Consider the following 13,349-nt stretch of genomic DNA (forward strand, 5'->3'; position numbering starts at 1 on the left):
AATTTAGGTTTCGGCATAGACCAAAACTATACGATCGGTCATGTTATTATCCTATCTTATTTTTTAAATAGACCAAACCTAGTTCGATCTGTCACTATAGCTCAATTTCGTTTTTAGGGAAGACCGCATCTATACGATTACTCACATAGTTTTCCTATCTGGTTTTATTATAGTTGGCACCCAATCTGATCGATCACGACAATTTAGTATTGGTTTCAGCATAGACCGCACCTATATGATTGGTCACGTCATTGTCCTGTCTAGTTTTCATCATAGATAGCACCTAGTTCAATCGATCATGACAACTTAGTTTCATATTATGCTTAGACCATACCTATACGATCGATCACATCGTTTTCCTATCTGGTTTTCATCATAGACCACACCTGGTCCAATAAGTCCCGACAATTCATTTTCAGTTTTGGCGTAGACTAGACCTATATGATCAATCAAGTTGTTATCATGTTTGATTTTTGTTACAGTCAACACCCGAGATGATTAACCACAACAGTTTAGTTTCATTTTCAGCATAGACTGCACCTATATGATCGGTCATGCCATTGTTATGTCTAGTCTTCATCACAAATGGCACTCGGTTCGATCGATGATCACAACTAAGTTTCGTTTTCAACATAGACCGCACATGTATGATTGGTCATGTTATTGTCCTGTTTGATTTCCATCATAGACCGTACCCGCCAAGATAGGTCTCGATAATTCAGTTTTGGCTTTGGAGTAGACCAAAACTATATGATCGGTCATGTCATAGTCATTTCTGGTTTTCATCACAATCGACACCCAATCCGATCGGTCACAATAATTAGTATTATTTTTGACATGGAGTGCACATGTATGATTGGTCATGTTGTTGTTTGGTTTTCGTCACAAATCATACCCGGTCTAATCAGTCATAACAACTCAGTTTCATTTTTGGCGTAGGCCACACCTGTACAATCGATCACGTCATTGTCCTGTCTAGGTTCATCATAGACTATATACATGGTCAGATAGGTCCTGATAGTTCAATTTTGGTTTCAGCATTGATAAGACTTATAAGATCAATCACGTAGTTCTCCTCTCTAGTTTTTGTGACAAACCGTACCCAGTTCGATCATCACGACAACTTAGTTTCATTTTCAGCTAGACCACATCTGTATGATTAGTCACATAGTTGGTCTATTTGGTTTTTTTCACAATTGGCACCCAATCCGATCAATCATGACATTTCAGCATCGTTTTTGGTGTAGATCACCCTTATATGATCGGTCATGTTGTTGTCCTATCTAATTTATGTCACAGACTGCACCTGGTTTAATTGGTCACGATAGTTCAGTATCATTTTTTATGTAAAACGCACCTAGATAATTGGTCACGTTGTAGTCCTATCTGGTTTTCATCACAAATGATACATATATGATTGGTCATGTTGTTGTCCTATCTGGTTTTTGCCATAGAAGGCAATCAATTTGATCAGTCATGACAACTCAATTTCATTTTTAGCATAGATCACATTTGTACTATCAGTCATGTCATTGCCCTGTTTAGTTTTCATCACAATTGCACTCATTCAAATAGGTCTAAACAACTCAGTTTCAATTTCGATGTAGACTAGAGCTATAGATTGGTCACATCATTGCCCTATCTGGTTTTCATCATAGACCGCACCCGACCCGATCAGACACGGTAGCTCAATTTCATTTTAGGCGTAGATGGCATCTTAGCGATCATTTATGTAGTTGTCCTCTCTAGTTTTCATGACATACCATACATAGTGTGATCGATCATGATAACTCTACTTCATTTTTGGCGTAAACCGCATTTGTATGATTAGTCACATAGTTATCCTATTTGGTTTTCATTACAGTCAATACCCAATTCGATCAATCACAATAGTTCAGTATCATTTTTGGCATAAACCGCACTTGTACAATCAATCATGTGGTTGTCCTATCTTTTTTTCATCACAGATAATACCCGGTTCGATCGATTTAGGCAACTTAATTTAGTTTTCAACGTAAACCGCACTTGTACGACCGGTTGCATCATTGCCCTATCTGGTTTTCATCACAAACTGCACCCAGTCATATATATCCTAATAGTTTAGTTTCAGTTTCTACGTTGACTAGAGGGGCAGAGAACCCATCGTTGTCTCGGCTGTGCTACCTGAGGTCGCAAATATTCACTTGTAGCATACCAGATCTCAATGGATTGGCGTAATTTTTCTAGTTGTCCGCTCTTAGGTTGGGCAGTAAGGGTCGGAGAAGGGCAATCACTCATTCTTAAAACCAACATTCTTTATATGATCAATCATGTTGTTGTCCATTTTGATTTCCATCACAGACTACACCCGGTTTGATCGGTCACGACAGCTCAGGTCCTATATGACCAAGCATAGTTTGTGACCCCCTATCGCAATCCCATTGTACTCTGCAAAAAAACCTTGAGGAACCCCATTTACCAAGACTGAAAAACTAGTTATGGAAATGCAAACCCCGAATCCACTTAATCCATTTTTGACCAAAGCCCATTTTTCCCATCACCTCCAAAAGAAAGCTCCAATTTACATGGTCATAAGCTTTTTTTATGTCTAATTTACACACAATCCCTTCTCTACATCTCCTCAATCTTGAATCAATGCTTCATTAGTAATAAGAACAACATTTAAATTTTGTCACCCTTCCATGAAAGAATTTTGCGAATCCGACACCAGCTCTCCCATCATTTTCTTCAACCTATTAGCCAAGACTTTGGCTAAAATTTTATACAAACTACCAATAAGACTATGGGCCTAAAATCCTTTAAATCTTCAGCTCCACCTTTTCATGGAATTAACACCAAAAAGGTGGAGTTTAAACTTTTCACAAAGGTTCCCCTTTCAAAAAAATTCTTTGAAAAAACTCATTATCTCCTCCTTCACCAACTCTTAGCAATCTTACCAAAAAGCCAAGGAGAAACCATCAGGTCTCGAGGCTTTATCCTTGTTCAAGTCAATAAGAGCCTCAAAGACCTCCTTCTCCATGAAAGTCTCTTCCAGCTTGATGGAGTTCTCATTGCTCAACAACTTGAGAAGTAGGCTATTTATACTAGGTTTCCACTCCCTCATAGGTTCTGATAGTAGCAACTTGAAATAATAAACAATATTTGTTGCAATTTCCTATTCCTCGGTTACTTATTCTCTATTTATCCTGATTCTTCCAATGAAATTCCTACTACACCTTGCATTGGTTATTTTATGAAAAAATCTTATGTTTTTATCCCCTTCCTTCCACCAATCCTCTCGGAACTTTTACCTCCAAGAGGTTTCTTCAAGAACGACCTAGTAACTGGATTCTTCTACTAGTCTTCTACCAACCATATCATCTGAAGAAAGACAACCTTCCCTCTCCTTGGCATCCTAGAAGTTGATCTGGTCTAGGGCACAAGCCTTACAAGTTGCAACATTGCCAAACACTCCTTTATTCCAAAATTTGATGCCTTTCTTAAAAGCCTTTAGCTTGGAAGCCAAAATAAAGCTAAATGACCCATTGAACTAATAGCCTTCCCACCATCCCTTCACCAAGTCTTTGAACCCAACCACCTTAAGCCACATTTTTTTGAATTTGAATGGGGTTTTACTTCTTCTCACCCCACCTCCCTCCAATAGAATAGGAGAATGATCCAATACAGGCCTTGGTAAAAAGGTTTGCATTGTATTAGAAAAATGATCCTCACAGTCGCTTGTTAAAAAGAAATAGTCAATTCTTGACATTGATACGTTAAGCCCCCCACACACAGTGAAGGAGCACCCTAATAAGGGTAGCTCAACCAACAAGAACTCTTCTATGAAATTTGAAAAGCTACTCATGTTGGACGAAATTTAAACGCAATTTCTTCTTTCTTCTAGGAATCTGACAACATTGAAATCCCCTCCAATACACCATGGGTCCTCCTAGAGCCCCCTAATGGCCCCCAATTCCTCCTAAACAGTGTCAAAGTCTCTTCCATCCTCTGCCTATAAATCCTAGAAAAAAACCCAAACAAAGTTGTCCTCACAATATTTGAATCTACAAGAGATTAAGAGTCAACCACTATTTCCAAAAGCTCCAACACTCTCTTATCCCAAAATAACAACACCCCACCAGCAACCCTAGATGCCTCGAGAGCACCCCACCCCTAAACTTTTGACCATAGTCAAAGACCTAGCTTCCACCTTCATCTCCTGTAAGCACACCAAATCTAAATTCTAGGATCTAATAAGGGATTTTATGACTTACCTCTTTTGCTCATTATTAACCCCTTTAACATTCCAAGAGAATTTTGATCCTTATTAAACAATTGCAGCTAGATCACATCCCTTACTGCCTCCCTTTTTTGGTTTCCTTGATGAACCCACATAGTTCACAAAACTTTCTAATTTCCTTAACTCCCTTTCTCTCTAAGACGACACAACACCTTTGCACCTTTTCCTAGAGACGGGAGCCTTCTTCCTTTTCCTATCCTCCATTTTCCTTGGGCAAGCCAAAATCTCCCTCTTGAACCTTTTACTGGCATCCCTAAAAACATGCTAAAATATGTGAACCTATTGAGGGAACATCCCAAATGAGTTTCAGTCTTCGTCTCAGACGACTTGACAACTGAGTTCAAACCTTGAGATCTTAAAGTAATCACAACCAAAGAAGAACCACTATTTCTTGCATTATCAGAAAGATCAAAGGCTCTTCCATATTTCATAATCATTTTTAAAGGCCTCTCCTCCACATGCAAGACGCTCTTGATTGACCCACCCCTTTGCGTCGAACAAAAATCCCCCATAGTAGTATAAACATCCCCTTGAGAAAAAAAAAGCCTAGAAATAGAGACGAGGGGAAAAAGGTTGAGACGCATTTGGCCTAAGCGAAAAAAGTTTGAGATAGATCTCCAAAGCAAGCCCTATAAACTAAGGCTCTTTTTTCAGAGGCTTTGCTATCGACGAAGAAGGGATCTCCCTCTTAACATGGATTCCATGAATCATTGTTGGCTTCCACTACTATGACGACCTCTAAAACAAAAAAGAATTCGTTCACCCCTCCATGGAGACTTTACCCTTCGCCCTCCTATTCATGCATGGAATCTCACTGGAACCACCCACTCTAGGTCTTTGATCCTTGGAAAAAATGAAGAAGGGCCATCTGAAATTGAGCCCACTTGGGCATGTTCGGCCCAGCCTGACTTAAAAGGCAAAGGGGGTCTAAATGGGCCATAACTAATTGGGTCCTAAGGAAATACCAACGAGCTTTGGGCTTGGCACTCAAGCCCAACTAAAGTTTGTCTTGCTCCCTTAGCCTCTCTTCTCGCCCACTTACTCCCTACAACTTGAATTTTTGAACACCCCTTATTGAAAACAACTGTTGAAGGGCCATCAAGTGACATGTTGTTTACCACTTTTTTTGGACAAAGGCTCCTCTCTGCCCATGCACCCTCTGCGCATGAGACCGACGTGAAGTCTTCTTCTACCTTCAATTCTCTATGTCCAGTCCTTGGATCAACTTGATCCACCCAAGGTGGACATTCCCACCACAACTGAACCGCAAAGCACAGAAAACTGACCACCACATTCAACATACCTAGCAAATTTCTGCCTCTAGCTTTGACAAGGACTCTGGCCCATTGAAAATTCCGGTAATAAGTTGTATCTTCATCTACTGCCACAAAGCCACTACAAGCGTTCCCCATATTTACGAAGAGTTTCATTTCCCATAGATGCACTAGAAAGCCTACTATTCTCACCCTAATCTCACTTAGGTGAGCCCCATTCCTCAAGCATCCCACACCTAGGGACCATCTTTCCAGAAAAAGCATCTTGCCCATGAACCTCTTTCTTCTGCTGCGAAGGGTCATATCTATGTCTGAACATATGAAAATATGATTATCTTTTGTTATCTAAACATAAGAAAATAAAATATTTATAGTTTTTTTGCTCCTATAATCAAATATATTTCTTTTATTAAGAAACATATGTTTTATATGCACTGTGTATGCTTTTGTGTGTCCTTTTGCTAGCTACTATTAATATATTTGATCTTTACCCATCATACATTAAGAAATAGGCACTCATTTCATAGTAACAAAAGCACAGTAGACTAAAGAAAAAAAATCTGAACCAAAATCACTCTAAGATCATATGAAACTTGCAAGCCAGCACAAATACTTTGGGGGCATATCTCATCTCATATCTGTTCATCTTTCTTATATTATGGGAATCAAAGGGCTGACTTTAGGAAAAAGTATAATTATCCTAAATAATGTCTAAAAGTAAAATGATGCACTCCTGGAACTTTCTCACAGCAAACTTTTAGTTAGAGCTCGTCTTAACTCGTAGTGTTGAGTACAAATTTGCTTTTCCAACTCATTGTAGTTATCCCTTTGATAGCTAGTGGTCCATGGCTAGGTTTTGAGTGAGAAGTAGAGAGAGGAAGAAGGTTGCAGCAAATAAAATGGGTTTCTTCTGGGTTTTCAGTATTTCATTTACTAGAAGTATCACTAAAGAGGCAAACAAAATACCAAAGTTCCTATCCTTCTGTGGGTGTTATATCCATTGGTGGAATAGAATATTTTTAGCTTAAACATTGTGCTTCACTTTACAATTGGGTCACTCAAGAACCCCTTTGAGAATTTGGTCCCTCTTCGTGATGTACTTACCAATGCTCTTCCTTGATCTTAAGGAATCATAAATCATGTCTTTTCACTACCTATTCATAGTATCACATGGACCTAAGAACTCATTTTGAATTTTCTTCCTATGCTAGGTTTATGAGGTTCTATTTCCCAACCTTCTTATGTAGGATAAGGTTTAAACTATTATAAATACTAAAACAATATTATGTGGTTTCTTTTTTCGTTGTCCTTATTACTTTCTAATTATGAGTGCGTTGTGATTATCAAGAATTTGTTTAGTTAATGTACTTGCAGTTGTTTATAGTCAGATTGATTTAATACTCAATGATAACATTAAACATGTATAGATAGTTTTCTTCTTTCCCTTTTAAGTTCCAATATGATGTATGTTATCACCTGATGGATAATCAAAGATATGGTTTTTCTTTTTTCCTTCTTTTTTTTTGATAAATAAGAAAATATATTAAAAACATAAACTAATCCACAAGAGTACACATGACGTATACAGTAAGCACCAACGGACAGAAAAAAAAAAAAAAAAACCAAAAACCACTCCCTCCCTCAACAAGAACCTAACAAATCTACAAAATCAATTAAAGACGGTGATTCCATCTACATACACATGAATCCACAAAGATAGATTGTTAAGAAAATAGCTTTTGAAGGAATTTGAGAATTGTGGAGTTTTCGTGAGGTAAGGGAGGGCTATGGGGTGGGACTTTAGAAGGAAATCAGTAAGAAAGGTTCGTTGCTACTCAAAAATGTTTCCTTCTTTATGGGGGATGGCAAAAGGGTGAGGTTTTGGAAGGATATTTGGTGCGGGAATAATTCTCTTTGCTAGGCCTTTCCTTCTTTGTTTACCTTAGTGGTATCTAAAGATGCATGGGTAGCAGATTGTTAGGATTCAATGGGGGAAGAGGGAGGGTGGACTCCCCGTTTCTCTAGACCTTTCAATGATTGGGAGGTGGAGGTGGTGGAGAGATTCCTTTTGACCATTCAAGGAAAGAGGCTGAATGCTGATGTGGAGGATAGGATGATGTGGAGAGAGACGAAGAATGAGATTTTCACTATAAAGTCCCTTTATAATTCTCTTGATCATAGTTGTGCAGTCCCGTTTCCGTGGAGCATTATTTGGAGCCCTTATGTTCCTATAAAGGTGGGTTTTTTGCTTGGGAAGCTTCATGAGGGAAGGTTCTTACTCAAGTCAACTCAATAGGAGGGGCTGGAACTTAGCTAACAGGTGCTCCTTGTGTTGTGCTGAAGAGGAGACGATAGATCACATCCTTGTTTATTGTTCCAAGGCGAGGGTTTTGTGGGATCTCGTGTTTTCTTTGTTTGATGTTAATTGGGTCCTTCTGTTTACGGTTAGAGACACTCTTTTATTGGTTTGCTTCCTTTAAGGACAAGAAGCATAGAAAGGTTCGGCGGGCAACTTCTTTTTGTTTATTTTGGACGGTTTGGAAGGAAAGAAACAAGATAGTTTTTTATAATGAGGTTTTGTCGATACAAAGAATGAAAAATTCCTTTGTTTGTAATCTCTTCTCCTGGGTTAAGTCTTGTATAGTTGTAGGTCTCTTATATTTAATTAACTTTGTGGACTGGTTAGGTTCTTGTTGAGGTTCGGTGAACACTTGTCTATTTTGTTTCTTGTTTTTAGGTGACTCTTGTATACTCCCTGTATGCTTCGGGTCGTCTTTCAAGCACCCTTTATCTAATTTATTTTATGTGGGTTTATCTATCAAAAAAAAAAGAGTTTTTGAGTCTTTGTTTTAACATCCTCTCATCTTCAAACACTCTTTGATTTCTTTCCTTCTAAATAGTCCAAAAAATACATAAGGGAGTGGCTCTCCAAGCCTTCTTTCACCTTCTACCTACAAAAGAATCACACCACCCTAAGTGAATGTCCCTTACTAAGGTAGAAATAACCCAAGGAATACTAGATAAAGAAAACATCAATTGCCATAAAATCCTAGCCTTAGTACAATGAAGAAGAATGTGATGAATGTAATTTGTCTCCTCTTTGCATAAAGCACACTTGTTGACTAATGACCAACCTCTTCTTTGGAGCTGGTCCAAAGTCAACACCTTACCCTAACAAGCCTCCTAAATGAAAAAAGCTCATTTTAGAAGGAATCCAAGAGTTCCAAATAATCCCTTAAGGAAAAGTGATGACACAGTTTGGTTCCAAAAGAGAGTAAAGGTCTTTTATAGAGAACCTTCATTTGCTATTACCCTTCCAAATTACTCTATCCTCCTCCTCCCTTTTTTTCTCTTTTAGCTTGGGTGCTTCTATTGTTATTTATGAGTTTTTTCAGCTAGTCTTTATCTTTTTACCAGATGTAACATCAATAAATGAACCCATTATTCTGCTCTTATTTTGTTGCGTCTTATCTCATTCAATATGATTTGAATTCCATTTTTCATATTTTTATGCTATTTGAGACTAACAAAAATGAACTCTATCATAACATAGATATCAAGAAGAGAATCTATCCTTCCAAATTAAATTCAATGACTTTGCATCAGAACCACTTGCCCACAATGATGGACAGCACTTCATCATCATTGCATGGTTCTATAGCTAAGTCGGAACTGGGTGATGGCAACAACCTACAGGCAAAGTTGGTGGTAATTTTACTTGCATAACTGAGGTCACATTGTCTGCTAAGAAGTAAAAGGTCAAAGGCTCATTTGGTGTAAGAGCTATTGGATATCACTTTTCATATATAACATATTGATTGGCATAACGATGCTTTTTACAGGTAGGAGCTGAGGGAGTTAGCAGGATTCAAAACAACTGGATGGAACTACTCACAGAATTCTGTAATCTGTACCGTAGAACATAAAATAGAAAACCAATGTGCAGGGCCACGGTTTCTACCTTTTGGTCCAATTGCACTCTTTCCGGTGGGTGATAAGTTTAGCAATATTGTTTGGACCATGAACCCAAAAGAATCATCAACCTGTAGAGAAATGAATGAGAATGATTTTGTGAAGGCCCTAAACCATGCTTTGAATTATGGATATGGTCCTCATCCACAGTTGATTACTACTCAAAAAGTATTATATTATAGCTTGTAATTAACTCTTTTAAACACTTTTGAGTAATAGTTATTACTTTTTAACTCAATTGGCACATTAAGGACCCTTACAAGTGTTTCTAATCAAATTGTGGCAAGTTTTGGTGTTTTTGATAGCTTTTTTATCACTAAAGCAAGCTAAGAATGAAGGAGAGTTTTGTATAGTCCATGGAAAACCAAGTTGAAGCTCAAATTCATGAAGAAACTAAGCTTTGGAGCTTCATAACCCTTTGCCAAAGCCAAATCAAGAATGCAAGGAGGAAAAACAGATAGAGGAATCTAACATGAACCAAGGAAAGCATATTCAGGACACATTTAGAGCACTTACTGGAGTCCATTTTATACATACTATATATCTTTTCGAAGCTTGGGAAGTCAGGAGTCCAACGCTTCAAACGGTGTGTAAATTGAAGCTGAAACGAAGAAGTTATGGCCATTGGAAGACAACTGCACCAAGCTGAAGGACAATTTCGCAACTTGCGAAATGGATAATTTCAACTTGCGAAATTTTCGCAATTTGCATTTGAACTTGTGAAATCCACCTGTGTAATCTCAGATATTTGCGACCGACTCTGTTAGATTTTTTATCTTCAAATATTTTTGTATAAATCCCTATTTTCTCCTTGTAATCCACCAATCATAGGTTTTCTTGGTTAGGAAGTTAGAAGGAGGGGTAAACAGCCTCTCTAGAAATATCTTTTTGTAATATATAAGATCACTTGGGAGTTTTTCTCAGGGACGAACACTTGTATAGTTTTTCATAAAGTAATACAAAGAGCTTTGCTCTGCCTTACCTTCTCATTTTGTTTTCTTGTAATTTTTATTTCTAGCAAATCAAACTCTGAGGATGTTTTCCCAAAGGATGAGTGGCTAAGCTTTTTTGTTTCTTGGAGTGAAGGAATCTGGGTAAGGTTCCGAATGCAAAAGTGGAAGTTTTTTTGTTTCAGTTTTTAATGAAGAGAAAGTGTGACCCGTTAATGGTTTTTATCTTTTTAGTTAACTTAAAATTCCTTAAAATCACCTGGGCCAACACTTGGTAAGGCAAGTGGTCTCCGTCCATTAAGATACACTAGTTTATCTCTTGCGAGCCTCTGGGAGGTGGTTTAAAGGTAGGATTATCTAGAATAGCCAACACTTGGTAAGCTTTTGGACTCCCAGAAGACATCCATTAGTTATCTCTTGCGAGCTTTTAACGGGTAATCCAAGGTTAAGGATCACCCTGAATGGCCAATACTAAATGAGAGGTATGAACCATTGCAAGATGATTCAGTGACAGGGATTTAGTGTTTGAACCCATTAAGGGGAAGCATCTGTACCACACCGGTTTGGGAAATAACTATATGTTAAATCCCCAATGCGAGGAAAAGATTCAAGTGACCGGAACTCCCTTTTTGTATGACGAATCTGAGCCTAGTGATCTGAAACTCCAAGAAATACTTTTCTTTATAAGTAATTTTAGTTACTTTATTATTGGTTTCTCTTAAAACCAACCTTTTCAAACATATTTATGTTTTCTTTTAAAGCTAACCTTGAAAAGAAAAAGCACCAATTCAATTTTTGAACTAATATTAGTTGTAATTTGAACAGTCAAACTTATTGGGTAATAATGGATACATATTTTCTTGGTTTAGAAGAGATTTAACTTTTTCAGCTAATGAGTGCTTTGAAGTTCCACCGGATGTGGTTAAATTGGTATCTGGAAGAATGGTGTTTCCATTGTCTTTAAGGCATGCTAATAATTATGCATCAAAGCATGTTATTTTAATTGGTGATGCAGCACACACAGTACATCCTTTGGCTGGCCAAGGAGTTAACTTGGGCTTTGGAGATGCCTTTGCTCTTTCAAGGATAATTTCTAAGGGTATTGCAGTATGCACTGACATTAGGGAGGTATGCATTCTAAATTTTTTATGATTTGAATGCAGACTTCATTTTATGTTACAACTATTTTCTTTTATTTACTGGAATTTATAGTTGCGTAAAAATTGAATCTCTTTGTTTCTTCAGAAGTTGTATTGAATTTTGTATATATGCTCTGAATGGACGATCAACATGTATTCTATAGAGAGGCATGTTGACCGTTATTTAGGTTTGCCTGTTCAATTGAGATACACATGAACCCTGAGAAAAGACTTTCATTCTTGATAATGTAAAGATTAAATATCTTGGAACTTTGGCACGGTGAAAATTTTCCTTATGCAGCGCTACTCAGGAAGATTTTTTTGTTTTTTGTTTTTTTTTTAAGAAATAGTACCAATGTCATCTCAAATCCAGACAGTATGATGTGGTAGCTATACCTTTCAACACTTTCCTTTTAACTGCAAATATGATTATGGCACTATCTCTCTGCTATATCTTAATAAGCTTGTCATAAGTATGATACATGCACATTCAATTATTTGCATTTATCACGAAACTAAGTAGGTGTTTGATGCAATTGGTGCTCCATTTAAGGAAAAGGGGGTGTTTTCAAAGTGGATTACTATTGGTATTCCATATATTAACTCTTCCTTAGAAAGGGAACATCAAGGTACACAAGATGTATACCAATGTGCCAAAAGGCTAACCAAGGAAATAGAACAAAAAAAAACCTCCCCCTCCAACTAGAAGCTCAATCAATCAACAAAGCCTATCATGGACATTCAGTGATAATCCATGTACCCTTTAGCTCAATAAAAGAAAAGTAGCCATAAAATAATATTTAATTGCTTGATTTGTTTGCTCAACATCTTGAAACGACCTCCTATTCCTTTCCTTCAATAGAGTCCAAAACAGGCATAAAGGAGTGGCCCTCCAAGCTTTCTTCCATTTCTACCCCACAAATAAACCATTTCAACTTAGAATATTCCCTCTAACCAAAGAGTGTGTCACCCATGTCACACCAAATAGAAAAAAAAACTATTTGGTTAATTTAACTCAATAAAAAAAATTGCTTGATTTGTTTGCTTAACATCTTGAAATGACCTCCTATTTCTTTCCTTCCATAGAGTCCAAAACAAACATAAAGGAGTGGCCCTCCAAGCTTTCTTCTATTTCTTCCCCTCAAATAAATCATTTCAATTTAGAATATTCCCTCTAACCAAAGAGGGAAAAAAAAACTAGTTTTTGTCACAACATTCTTCCTTTGGCATAATGAAAGAGTAAGTGACCAGTCGATTCTTCATCACATTTACACAAGTAGCATCTATTCGGTATAAATCATCCCCTCCTTGTGAGCTTATCAATTGTTGGAATCTTTCCTCAAGTGGCTTTCTATGTAAAAAAAAAAAAACTTCCTTTTGTTGGCATCAAAGAATTACAAACTATGTTTGCAGGAAAAGGTCCTAAAAAGGTGTTCTCCCACCCTTGGCAAAGGAAGTATAAAGAGATTTGATTGAGATGCTGCTGCTCTTAGTGTGGACCCGTATTTTTCACGTGCGCCCCCACTCGATCGGCAAGACTCACTTTTTATTTGTGAAAAATTAATTTTTAGAAAAGTCGGAGTCGCCACTTATTTTATTTTTATTTTAAAGGGAAAATAAAACAAGAAAGAAAAACCCTAAAAAAAGTGACTCCATAATTTTTGGAAAAGCATGTCTTTGAAAACCCAAGTCTTGGTCCGGGGATCAGGTTACTTATTGGGAAGGTACCTCTAGG

The sequence above is a fragment of the Vitis vinifera genome, chromosome 5 (assembly GCF_030704535.1).
Source record: "Vitis vinifera cultivar Pinot Noir 40024 chromosome 5, ASM3070453v1".
In the NCBI taxonomy this organism is placed as follows: domain Eukaryota; kingdom Viridiplantae; phylum Streptophyta; class Magnoliopsida; order Vitales; family Vitaceae; genus Vitis; species Vitis vinifera.